This window comes from Artemia franciscana, unplaced genomic scaffold, assembly GCF_032884065.1.
Source record: "Artemia franciscana unplaced genomic scaffold, ASM3288406v1 PGA_scaffold_39, whole genome shotgun sequence".
Lineage (NCBI taxonomy): Eukaryota > Metazoa > Arthropoda > Branchiopoda > Anostraca > Artemiidae > Artemia > Artemia franciscana.
In genome coordinates this window covers 346,048-358,771 of record NW_027062677.1, presented here as the reverse complement: position 1 = coordinate 358,771, position 12,724 = coordinate 346,048, and the positions used below count along the sequence as shown (strand labels likewise).

The following is a 12,724-nucleotide window of genomic DNA, read 5'->3' as shown; positions in this document are numbered from 1 at the left end:
AGATACTTGATATGGAAAGAGCGGATATTGCAGCAATTTATTAAACTTATTTTGTTTCGGAATGATTTTACGGTATGAGTATGAATCTAAACAGATTCGAAAGGTAAGAAAATTAACAGAAAACTGATGTTATTTTTGAAGATTTCTTTTTCTAAAAAAGAAAAACACTTTTTTTGCCGCGAAAACAGTGCAATAAAATAACCATATACAGCGTTTCTAGTATAATTCCCTAATCTAAAATTTCAAGAGATCAATTTTTTTTTCAACAGTTATCTCACTTCTATATCAGCTACGATATCAGATTTATATACGATATCGATATATAATATATATCGATATCGATATCGATATCAATATACGATATCGATATATAGATTTATATCAGCTACGATCTGACTTATTCTATTAAAGTATTAGATATCTCTATGAATTTCTTGAAAGTTCTTATCTATCATTTATGATATCACTTATCCACACGTCCTTCCAAAATCTTCTGCAAGATTTTGGTGGCTAAAAAGGAGAAGTTTTTATTCCACTATGTATTGTAGGTCACGTCTGATTCCAGACATCCTTCAAAATCTTCTGTAGGACTTCGGAGGCAAAGAAGGAGAAATTTTTATTCTAAGATGTGTTATACGTGACATCTGGTTCAAGATGTCCTCCAAAAATCTTCTGCAGGATTTTGGAGGCCAAGTAGGAGGAATTTTTATTTTAGAGAAATTAATGGGTTTTTTTCTCTCAGATGAGCAACAAGATCATGAAAAATAAAAAACTCAATAAATACATGAGCGAGATCTTGAAGTTGGAAGTCAGAACAACATACCTTTTTGATACTATGGAGCAAAATAGTTGAATCGACTGATAGTCAAGTTCGTAGCACCAAAACCCACCGGACGAAAATAAAAAAAAAGACAGTAACAGAGTGTTTATAGATGAAATTAAAGCTAATTTACAATTTGGAAAAAGCTATGGAAGTATCCCAGCTGGACATATAAGTTAAAAAAGCATTAGCAGAGAAACTAGAAGAAAGCAGAAGAATAGAAGAAAGCAGAAAATAGAAGAAATAGAGAAAGCAGAGAAAATAGAATGCGAATGGGAAAAAGCTGCTGGTTTAATGATAAAAATAAACAAACTAAGCAAACATTTAGATTATTTAACCCTACTAATGAAAGCAAAAAGGAGAATTTTACGCATACCTGCAGAATCTTTTCAAGGCTGATGTTCAAAATAACAAAAAGTGTTATTCTCATTATATATTTCGTAAGTTTGGTGAAGGAAAATCAATCGTTAAAAGATATATCTATATATATAAAAATAAGTTGTCTGTCTGTGGATGTGTGGATGGATGTGTCAGGTGACGTCACCTGAAAAAACTGGATTAGGTGACGTCAAAACTGAAAAAACTAAAAAAAGGCAAAAACTACAAAAAAAACTAAAAACTAATAAAAAAAATAAAAAAGCTAAAAAACTAAAAAAACTATAAAGGTAAAAACCAATAAAAAACTAAAAAAAAAACTGAAAAAACTAAAAAAAGGCAAAAACTACAAAAAAAAACTAAAAACTAATAAAAAAAGTAAAAAAGCTAAAAAACTAAAAAAACTAAAAAAACTAAAAAAATGTAAAAAACTAAAAAAAATAAAAAATAAAAAAAAACTAAAAAAAAGGAAAAAACTGAAAAATAAGCTAAAATAAAGGTAAAAACCAATAAAAAACTAAAAAAAAAAGGAAAAAACTAATAAATGACGACACTCAAAGAGAAAGCGACCAGGACAAAAAACTAAAAAAAAAGGCAAAAACTACAAAAAAACTAAAAACTAATAAAAAAAATAAAAAAGCTAAAAAACTAAAAAAACTAAAAAAAGGTAAAAAACTAAAAAAACTAAAAACTAAAAAAAAACTAAAAAAGGTAAAAACTAAAAGAACTAAAAAAGAAAAAAATAAATGACGACACTCAAAGAGAAAGCGACCAGGACAAAAGGAATGTTCGATTAGCAATCAACAAAGCACCGGGACACAGGGAGTATAAATGACGACCAGGACACAAGTAAAAAAAAAAAATTAACAAAACTAAAAAGAAGGTAAAAACTACAAAAAAACTAAAAAGAAAAAAAAACTAAAAACTAATAAAAAAACTAAAAAATCTAAAAATCTAAATAAACTAAAAAAGAAAAAAAAAGGAAAAAAATAAAGGAGAAAAACAAAACTAAAAAACGAATGTATATACAGACCGGTACACCGGGATACAAATGACGACCGGGACACAGGGAATATAAATAACGACCGGGACACAGGGACACAACTACAACGGGGACACCGGGGGAAACAGGGGGATATAAATGACGACCGGGACAAAAAAACTAAAAAGAAATAAAAACTAAAAACTAATAAAAAAAACTAAAAAATCTAAAAATCTAAATAAGCTAAAAAAGAAAAAAAAAGGAAAAAAATAAAGGAGAAAAACAAAACTAAAAAACGAATGTATATACAGACCGGGACACCGGGATACAAATGATGACCGGGACCCGGGACACAGGGAATATAAATGACGACCGGGACACAGGGACACAACTACAACGGGGACACCGGGGGAAACAGGGGGATAACCTGACAATCTATTTATATGCAAAGACAATGGGACAGCAAAGAATGTTGTATATTCGCAAGTTTTACGTAGTTAAAACCATATATATATATATATCTATATTCACAGGTGGGACATAGGGACACAACTACAATGGCGCGTAACTATTATGGCGCGTAACGACTTACGCGCGCGGGGGGGCTTGGGGGGGGCGCGAAGCGCCCCCACCAACTAGGTGTTGGGGTGGCGCGAAGCGCCACCCCAACAGCTAGTACGTTTATATTACTTAGTGCTGCAGGAAACCTGCAGGAAACCTGGACTAGCATTCTGCAGGAAAAGCTATTATAGCATCGTTCAAAAAGATACAGTAATAAGAAAAGCTTTAAAAGAGGATAATGAGCTAAAAATGTTAGCTGCGGGGCCCTTCAATGAAATTGCTATTTCAAATAATGTTTTGGCTGTTTTTGAAGGGATGAATATTTAATTCTTGCATAATGTGCAATTTCAGCATAATAATAGACTTCTTTCCGATCATGCACTCAGGAAACCAGTTTTATAATGAGCACATATGACGCATATTTTATTTATATGTTACACTTTTCAGACCTTGTGCAATATTTATACCCACTTAATTTTACCTGTTTCATATATTTTTCGCGAGGAAAAAATTATAACTTTTTCTGTAATTCATTTTCTCGTTTAATTATTTTTTCATTAGTCAGTTCAACGTGTTTATACATAGCACGTAATTCTAAATAGAATGAATAAGCAGTTTTATACTCAGCCTTTCTCTCTGCTATTCTGATATATTTTTCAAGTATTTCAATCAAAACTACCTCAAGACTTAAAGAGGTAATGGAGCGAAAGCAGATAAAACTGAAGCACTAAATATAAATTTAGATGCTAAGAAAGCATTACTAGCATTTCCATAATATTTAAAACTTCTACGATAAACAAATAATCTCCCTTCTAATCCTTCTTTCACTTATATTTGAAAATAAACTTAATTAAAAAAATTCTGTGGATCTATTCCCTTAAATCTTTTTTTGATATAATCAACACCCAAATGACCACACTTCGCATAGTTGAAATTTTGGACTTGAGTAGAATAATAGGCAATAGTTTTATTTGAGGTCTTTAAGTAGTTGACGATTTCATTTTCAGGTTGGATTCCAAAAGAATCATCAAATTCAACAAATGAGTACTTGGAATCATTGAAATAACAAGTCCAATGCGTCCCAGCCGATCCCATGCAGTCGTAACTGATTACACAATATTCTTTTTCCTTTATTTTACTTAGCAAGTTATCTCGAGAAAAAACACCTCAAAATAACAAATATAACCTAATTCATTCAATACATCAATATTTGTCAGCGGTATCATTTGACTTTTGATTCTTTCTGACGTGGTCTTTAATTAATTATTTTATAAAAAAAGAAAGTAAGTCGAATTTTCCTGAAGTTATTAGTTTAGAAGATGGTTCGACTACTAATAAATCGGAGAAAGTGGCTTATATTTTGAATACTTATTTTGCTAAAATAGGAGAGAAAATTGCTTCATCAGTAATGAACCAGTTTGATTCACGTAGTAATAAACATTTTTCTTCATACCTTCCATCTCCTCAAAGTAATTCAATTTTTCTCGGGCCTATTTCTCATTCTGAAATTTCAAAAATAGTATGTGATCTAAATCCAGGTAATTCAGCGGGAATTGACGGGTCTAGTTCTAAAATTGTTAAAGAAATACTGTCTGCAATAATATTACCATTACAGCATATAATTAACCTTTCATTTAAAACTGGAGTTTTCCCATCTGCTTTTAAAGAAGCGCGGATAGTTCCGCTTCACAAAGGTGACTCTCCTGAAAATCCATCAAATTACCGCCCTATTTCTATTCTGTCAGCATTTTCTAAAATACTTGAGAAGGCAATTTATAAGAGGTTTTATGACTTTCTTAAATCGTTTAATTTCTTCACAAATTCCCAGTTTGGTTTCCGGTCTAGACACAAAACTGAACATGCTATCGTTGCTCTCATCCAATATATTCATGAATGCTTAGATAGAGGTGAAATTCCAGCAACAATATATTTAGATTTTAAAAAAGCATTCGATACAATATCCCATTGTATTCTTTTTAGTAAATTGGATAATTGTGGTGTGCGTGGACCGGCGTTGGATCTAGTTAAATCTTATCTTGATAAGAGAAAGCAACGATTAGATGGAGGCAATTTCCTCTCTTCACCTGTACCTCAGTCTTCGAAGGTTGGGGTACCTCAGGGCTCTGTCCTAGGTCCTCTCCTTTTTTTAATTTATATAAATGATTTTCACCGCGCTTTTACATCCCCGTGTCTCAACACACATTTTGCTGATGACACGGCAGTTTCAATTTCTGAAAAGAATGACGAGGAGCTGGAGGCAAAACTGAATACTGCATTTTCTAATGTTCTTGATTGGTGTTCTTCAAATTTTATTGCTTTGAATGTATCAAAAACTAATTTCATAGTTTACGGCAGAAAGTCAAATATCTGCCCTCGTATTACCCGAGTTACTTCTTCAAAGTATCTATTATCAATATCTCGTGTGAAAATGATAAAGTACCTTGGACTTGTGATTGACGAAAGCTTATCTTTTAAAACACACATTCAAAATCTACGATTAAAGATTTCAAGGTATGTTGGTTTAATGCGAAGGTTGAAGCTTTGTTTGCCCTACTCTGCTTTACGAAGTATTTATTTTGCTCTGATTCAGACTAATATTAATTATTGTTCTCTAGTATATTTATCTACATTTAAAAGCCATATTAAACCAATACAGATTTTACAAAATAAAGCCCTAAGAATCCTTAAACTGTTTATTCCATCACCTATTGAACTTCCAAATAAGTCTTCTACTGCATCTTTATATACTTATCTAGATATACTTCCAGTCTCTCAACAATTTGCTTTTGGAGCAATTCTTTTCAAAATCAATTATGACATTAAGAAATTACCGCCATATTACCTCCATCAAAGTTTGTTCTCCCAATCACAAGATTTACATAATTATAACACTCGACAAAAAAAGGATATCTACATTGAAAAGTATAATACTGAGAGATCTAAATTCGCTCCGTTTGTGTCAATAGCTCGGTGCTGGGATGCTCACAAGACTCTTATTGATAATTTTTCCTCTATCCATTTAATAAAAAGGAAACTTAAATTTCATTTAGTTCAGGATTATTTTTAATTAAGTATCTTTTTAGTAAGGCAAAGTTTTTGTATGATTCGTTGCTCTGGGTGATTATGGGCCTCTCAGCTATCTTCCAGTATTAATTTATATTTAATAATATGGACATTTTTAATTTCTTCAAAAGTATTGAATGATCCTGGGCTAGCTGTTACTTTCATATTATTGTTGTGTTATTGTATCTTTGCCGTCATGTTTATCTTTGTATTGTAGTGTGTTATTATTTTATCTTTGTCTAGGCCTAGTTTTTCGAGCTTGTCTCTCCATAGGCCTATGTCATTTATATATATATGTATGTGCGATTAATAAATAAATGAACTTGAACTTCCCCGTTTTTTTGGAAGCGAGCAATTATTGAATTGTGAAATCTCAGCTTCAACAACTTTTCTGGGTCTTCCATGCTGTTATTAGCTTCTATTTGTATCTTCTTAGCTCTACCAAGTTTTTTGGGAGCTTCAACAACCATTTCCGAGTGGTCTATCAAGGGTCTATCCTAGGACCTGCCTTATTCCAAATATTTTCAATGATCCTTTCGTTGCTGTATCTCAACAAATTAAACTAAATTGCTATAGTATTTGTGATCAAAATTTCGTTCCACCTAGTGCGGCAGCTCAAAACCCAGTGCTATTTTTATATGCAGATGATAGTACTTTGGGTGATCAGAAATCAAGGAATCTTCCTTTATCGTGAAAATGTTTCTATCCTAGAAAGAGCTTTTGCTACATTCGATACAAATCACCTTGCCCTAAACCTACCTATATCTAGTTACTTATTTTTTTCCAGATCAGGTACTTCTTGTCTTTTGGTCCAAACTATTTCTACCACTCATGGCGATATAACTCGTCCCCATGATAGACATGTTCGATTCCTGGGTATTTTACTGAACAAAAATCTTTCTTTCAAACGTCACTGTGCTCTAGTGAAAAGCTCTCTAGGAACCTATGAGTTCTTCGGAAGCTTCGTCATTGTTTCCTCGGTTCAATAATAAAGATCCTCTTTCACTATCTCATTCAACCTTGCATGTACTACAGTCCAGCAGTATGGCTATCAACGTTCTCTTCTTTTACCTTCCCTGTTTTAAAAATATATAACAGAGCAATTAAATTTAGTGTCTGAGGTGACAGGCCAGCTTATCATTAATTTATTCGATAGTCATTCCACATACATCTTTCTTTCCTCCTGTCTCTTTTTTAAGTATTTTGATGAACTCCTCCATAACTCCTTTAAACAGTTATATCTTTAAATTCTAAACTACGTAAGGAATCTTGTGTTTCTTTTCTCTCAGAAATGACATGGATATTTTCATTCATAAAACAAAAACCATATGGTCATATTTCAATCTAGTTTTTTAATTTGTCTCCTTTTGAAATTCCCTACCAATAAAATCCCGGCTATGCCATTTTTTTTTTATTCGATAGTCATTCCACATACATCTTTCTTTCCTCCTGTCTCTTTTTTTAAGTATTTTGATGAACTCCTCCATAACTCCTTTGAACAGTTATATCTTTAAACTCTAAACTACGTAAGGAATCTTGTGTTTCTTTTCTCTCAGAAATGACATGGATATTTTCATTCATAAAACAAAAACCATATTGTCATATTTCAATCTAGTTTTTTAATGTGTCTCCTTTTGAAATTCCCTACCAATAAAATCCCGGCTATGCCATTTTTTATAGACATTTTTTTATAGACAATTTAAAAAAAGACAAACAAACCACCTCTTATGCCTAGAGTTAGTTCTCTCCACACTTCTCTTTTTCCCCTCTATATTTCCTTTTCAATTTATCTAATTCATTTATTATGATTGGCAAGGTAATTTCTGTTGTTGTTGAACTACTTCTTTTTTTTCTTCTTGTCCTTCTGTTTGATTTTATTGTTATTATTTGATGTTATATTTAATCTCCCACCCTCACAAGCAAAAGAGCCTATGTGGAGGTATAAACTTTTGTAATTTGTTCTCTGTTTCCTTTAAATAAACTGATTGATTTTGGTACCATTGCTTCCTATCTTTATTAATCTTAATAAAGCCAGCTGGGCTTTATATAGCTGGGCTGGGTTTTAATAAAAACCCAGCTATGCCATTTTTATAGACAATTTAAAAAATGACAAACAAACCACCTCTTATGCCTAGAGCTAGTTCTCTCCTCCCTTCTCTTTTTCCCCTCTATATTTCCTTTTCAATTTATCTAAATCATTTATTTTGATTGGCATGGTAATTTCTGTTGTTTTTGTTGCTGAACTATTTCTTTTTTTTCTTCTTGCCCTTCTGTTTGATTTTACTGTTATTATTTGATGTTATATTTAATCTCCCACTCTCACAGGCCAAAGAGCCTATGTGGAGGTATGAACTTTTGTAATTTGTTCTCTGTTTCCTTTAAATAAACTGATTGATTTTAGTACCATTGCTTCCTAACTTTATTAATCTTTCAAGTGGTAAATTTTCCCTACAAATGCATGACATCAAGGTTTTTACAATTTTCTCACCAGTTGCATGTGCGATGAATCACGTCATCACTAGATGACGACACAAAACTTGATCGTTTAAAGAGGACCAAAAGCAGACCCTAATCTATAACTCTTTTTGATTTCAATGTTTGTAGATTTGCCGTATTCGAGAACAAAGTAAGCTTCACCAATATCCTTCATAAAACTCTGTTTACAGTGATGACGAAGTCCATCAGTTATCATGTACATAGCTTTCTTCGCAATCATCAACATCGTAGGCGGTAGCTTACCAGGGAAAATGGCTTCAAAGACATCAGTGATTCCGTCGTATGAAGCTGCAAACATAGAAGCTTGCAAGGACTTGAGTATCCATATGATTTCTGCTTTGTATGCAGCATCTTTGTCACAAAACATCTCAAGAACTTTACTTCTGTGGCTAGCTGATGGTTCTTTTCATTAGGACTGTCCCCTAGCATATCTACACAATCGTAACTATAACGGATGAGAAGGATTAAAACCTATTTTTGGTGCTCATCCAGAAAGCATGCTGATTCAAGGTGTAAAAGCCTTTGCACCAGCGAAGATTATTCCTGCATATTTTGCAGTGAAAAGTTAAATCATCATCACCAATCTGGCATCATTTGTTTAACTCTCAGACACTCCTGTCTTCTTTAGTTAACCAGGAGCAACAAAATTTGCAGTTGCCCATTCTCCTTCATAAACACACTTCGGAGACCTTAAAGCTAGTAGGTTCAAACACAGCAGGAAAAACAATAAGATTTTTGCCATTTGAATATTTCACTCATGGTACTCTTGTCACTCAACCTGCTATTAGTTTATCAAATAGCCTCAGGGAAATAACATGTTATTTGTACCATTGGAATAGAAGTTAATTCGAACAAATTCATACTGGTATGGTTCATTTTATGAAGCTACAGGAAATTATTTATCCTTGGAGTTACAACAATATGACCAATCCATTCCACCTATTCCTCTGTATCCTTGAACAGTACTACAATGTCATCCATCTCCACCTATTCCTCTGTATCCTTGAACAGTACTACAATGTCATCCATCTATCCCTATTCCTCTGTATCCTATTCCTCTGTATCCATCTATCCCTATTCCTCTGTATCCTTTGACCAATCCATTCCACCTATTCCTCTGTATCCTTGAACAGTACTACAATGTCATCCATCTATCCCTATTCCTCTGTATCCATCTATCCCTATTCCTCTGTATCCTTTGACCAATCCATTCCACCTATTCCTCTGTATCCTTGAACAGTACTACAATGTCATCCATTCCACCTATTCCTCTGTATCCTTGAACAGTACTACAATGTCATCCATCTATCCCTATTCCTCTGTATCCTATTCCTCTGTATCCATCTATCCCTATTCCTCTGTATCCTTTGACCAATCCATTCCACCTATTCCTCTGTATCCTTGAACAGTACTACAATGTCATCCATTCCACCTATTCCTCTGTATCCTTGAACAGTACTACAATGTCATCCATCTATCCCACCCACCAAATAGGCCAATTTTGTGCTGTTCTAAGGGTCCAATGTTTACAACAGTTAATATACACTTTACCAACAGATAAAATTCCTATTGTTTTGCTGCTTTTTTTAAACTGCTAGGTATTTTTTTTCCTAGGTATGCGTTTATTTCATCAAATAAAAATTACTAAAATTGCACTTACAATCTATAATATGCTGCTCAATTTAGGGACCTAAAATGTCCCTGTTCAGCAGCAAAACTATAACAAATAAATGATAACTATTCATTCAAAATCAAAGAAATACACAAAAAAAAACAGACGAAACACTATACAATCTCTAAACAGCCATCTCTCATCAAAAAAAAAAGAAAAAAAGGGATAAAATTTAAACCAATATAATTTACAATTTATTCAAAAAATAATTTTTTATTCTTACTTTAAATAACATTAGGTTTTCAGAACACCTAACACTCTCTGGAATTGAGTTCCAAATAACAACACCTACATGTTTAATCATAAACCCAGATCACGTTGTATGCCTGATTTAACTAGTCAGCTGATCAGAGCTCCTAGTAGAATAATCGTGATAATTTGAATTATATCGATAAAAACTTCTAAAATATTGAGGAGACAATTCATTTAAAACCTGGTATACAAAAATTAAAATCTGCTGATATTTAATAAAATCAATATTCAAAATATCTAAATCTCTAAAACAACCTCTAGTACTACCACACGCAAGATACTCACCCAAATTTCAAATTGCCTTATTCTGCATAATCTGGACCCTTTTTACATGACTAGAAAAATTGCTTGCATACAATGAACAACCATATACTAAATAAGGATGGACAATTGAATAATAAATTGCTTTCAGGACATGTAGAGGAAAAATATTATGAAATCTTCTTAAAATACCAACTCCGCGAGCCAGTTTTGAAGATAAAACTTTGCAATGATGAATCCAACTAAAATTTACATCAAAATAAAATCCTAGATATCTACATTGAAAAACCTGCCTAATGGAAACACCTTGTAAAAGAGTACTATGACAATTATTTACAACCTTACCAATACGACTAAATATCATATAATTAGTCATCTCAATATTCACTGCAAGAAAACTATGCTTTGTGAACTGAGATAAATTCTCCAAAGCTACATTAGTTATCTCTATAAGATCTTCGATAGATTCCCCAATCACTGTAAGCGCTGTGTCATCTGCGAATGATGTAACTACGGCACCAGGAATGTAAAAACACATTGTATCCACGTATATAAGAAACAGTAAAGGTCCTAATATCGAACCTTGGGGCACTCCACAATTCACATTGAAGGGTTTCCCTACCACATCATCTACCTTAACTTTGATGGACCTACCATGCAAGTAAGACCTAAACCAATCCAAACACTTCTCACGGACTCTCAAACAAGCTAGCCTACTTAATAAAAGATTAAAATCAACGGTATCAAATGCTTTTTTAAAATCTATGAACACAGTAAGAGGGATAAGATTCCTTTCTAGGGTACTATTAACGCACTCCATTAGATGGTATGCCGCATGAACAGTTGAATGTTTAGTTCTGAAACAGAACTGTGACTCACTTAATATTCCGAGCTTGTCTAAATATTCATACAGCTGTCGATGTACTATTTTCTCGTATATCTTTGAGAATAGTGGTAAGAAGCTTATAGGTCGATAGTTCGTCATATCTTGCTTATTGCCTGATTTGAACAGTGGTAGGACCTTTGCTTTCTTAAGCGCTTCAGGGAATTAGCCGACTTCAAGTGACAGGTTAACGAGGTAGAGAAGACATGGTAGTAGATACACTGAAACTACTCTGAACGCTTTCAGATTCAAACCGTCAATACCAGCAGCATTTGACTTTAAATTCTTCACAATTTTTGTTAATTATTCAATTGATGCTTTTTCAAATTGAAATTTATAATATTCACCTCGGTTATCTTCAAAGAGCGTGTCACTTTTCGCTGGGTCTCCGTGAGAAGTGTCTTCCCTGATTCTACTTCCAATACCAGAGAAGAATTTACCAAACTCGTCAGCAATCTGCTGCTTATCAGTGACTGTAACACCCTCGACAGTGATAGCATTTATGAGGCCACAATGTTTACCTGTGCCTTTAATCACGCCGTTAATGGTCTGCCAAGTACCCCGCATATCACCTTTTTGTTCAATAAATTTTTCGATGTAATATTTTTTTTTTAAACGTCTTAACTTATTCACTAAATTTCGTTGACGAATATATTCATTTTTACTTTCTTCAGATGAGTCATTTAAACTTTTAAAGAAGCAAGCGTTACGAGCATTTATAGCTTCAACAACTTCATCATCAATCCAGGGTTTTCGAGAATAGTATAGCCAAATTAGTGTAGAAGCTAAATTATTGCATCTACACATATAAACAGCTTCTAGTATAGAAGCTATGTAGTGGATTAGTGCACTGGATTTAGGATCCTTTGTCCGAGAGGACAAGGGTTCAAATCCTAGTGTACCTAATTATTTTGTTTGGGACGGGGGTCAGTGGCGTGACTCTGTGAACTCTGCTAGAGTTGACCCAGTTGTAAAAGGATACCTGGAGAAATATGGGGGAGGTAAAAAGGAAAGATGTGCGAAAGCACAGCATGGTTGGCCCCCAACCCCCCATTGCAATTCCTGGCTGAAGGGCAAAGAAACGGAGATCAGCACCACCGGTAGGGACTGTAAAGTCTAATGCCAAATTCTTCTATTCCTCTCTCCATATTATATAAAGAGGATCTTAAAATAAATATAACACGCTTCAGTTTTCAAGCATACCCTGCTCCCAAATAGGGACTTCTGAGGCATTTAAGGGACTTCCTGTATAAAAGGGGACTTGGAAGGGACTTTAGCCGAAAAAGCAACTCCAGGGACTAATTCCGAGCCCCGATAAAGGCACAATGATCTTGCTAACCTCTGGGTAGATGTGTCCTT

General features: G+C 33.6%; 1 protein-coding gene across 1 annotated transcript in view; it reads right to left on the bottom strand.

Moving 5' to 3' along the window:
* Positions 1-12,724, bottom strand: part of LOC136041826 (nucleoporin NUP188-like) — a gene marked incomplete in the record, with an annotated part of 179,580 nt that overhangs the window by 70,317 nt on the left and 96,539 nt on the right.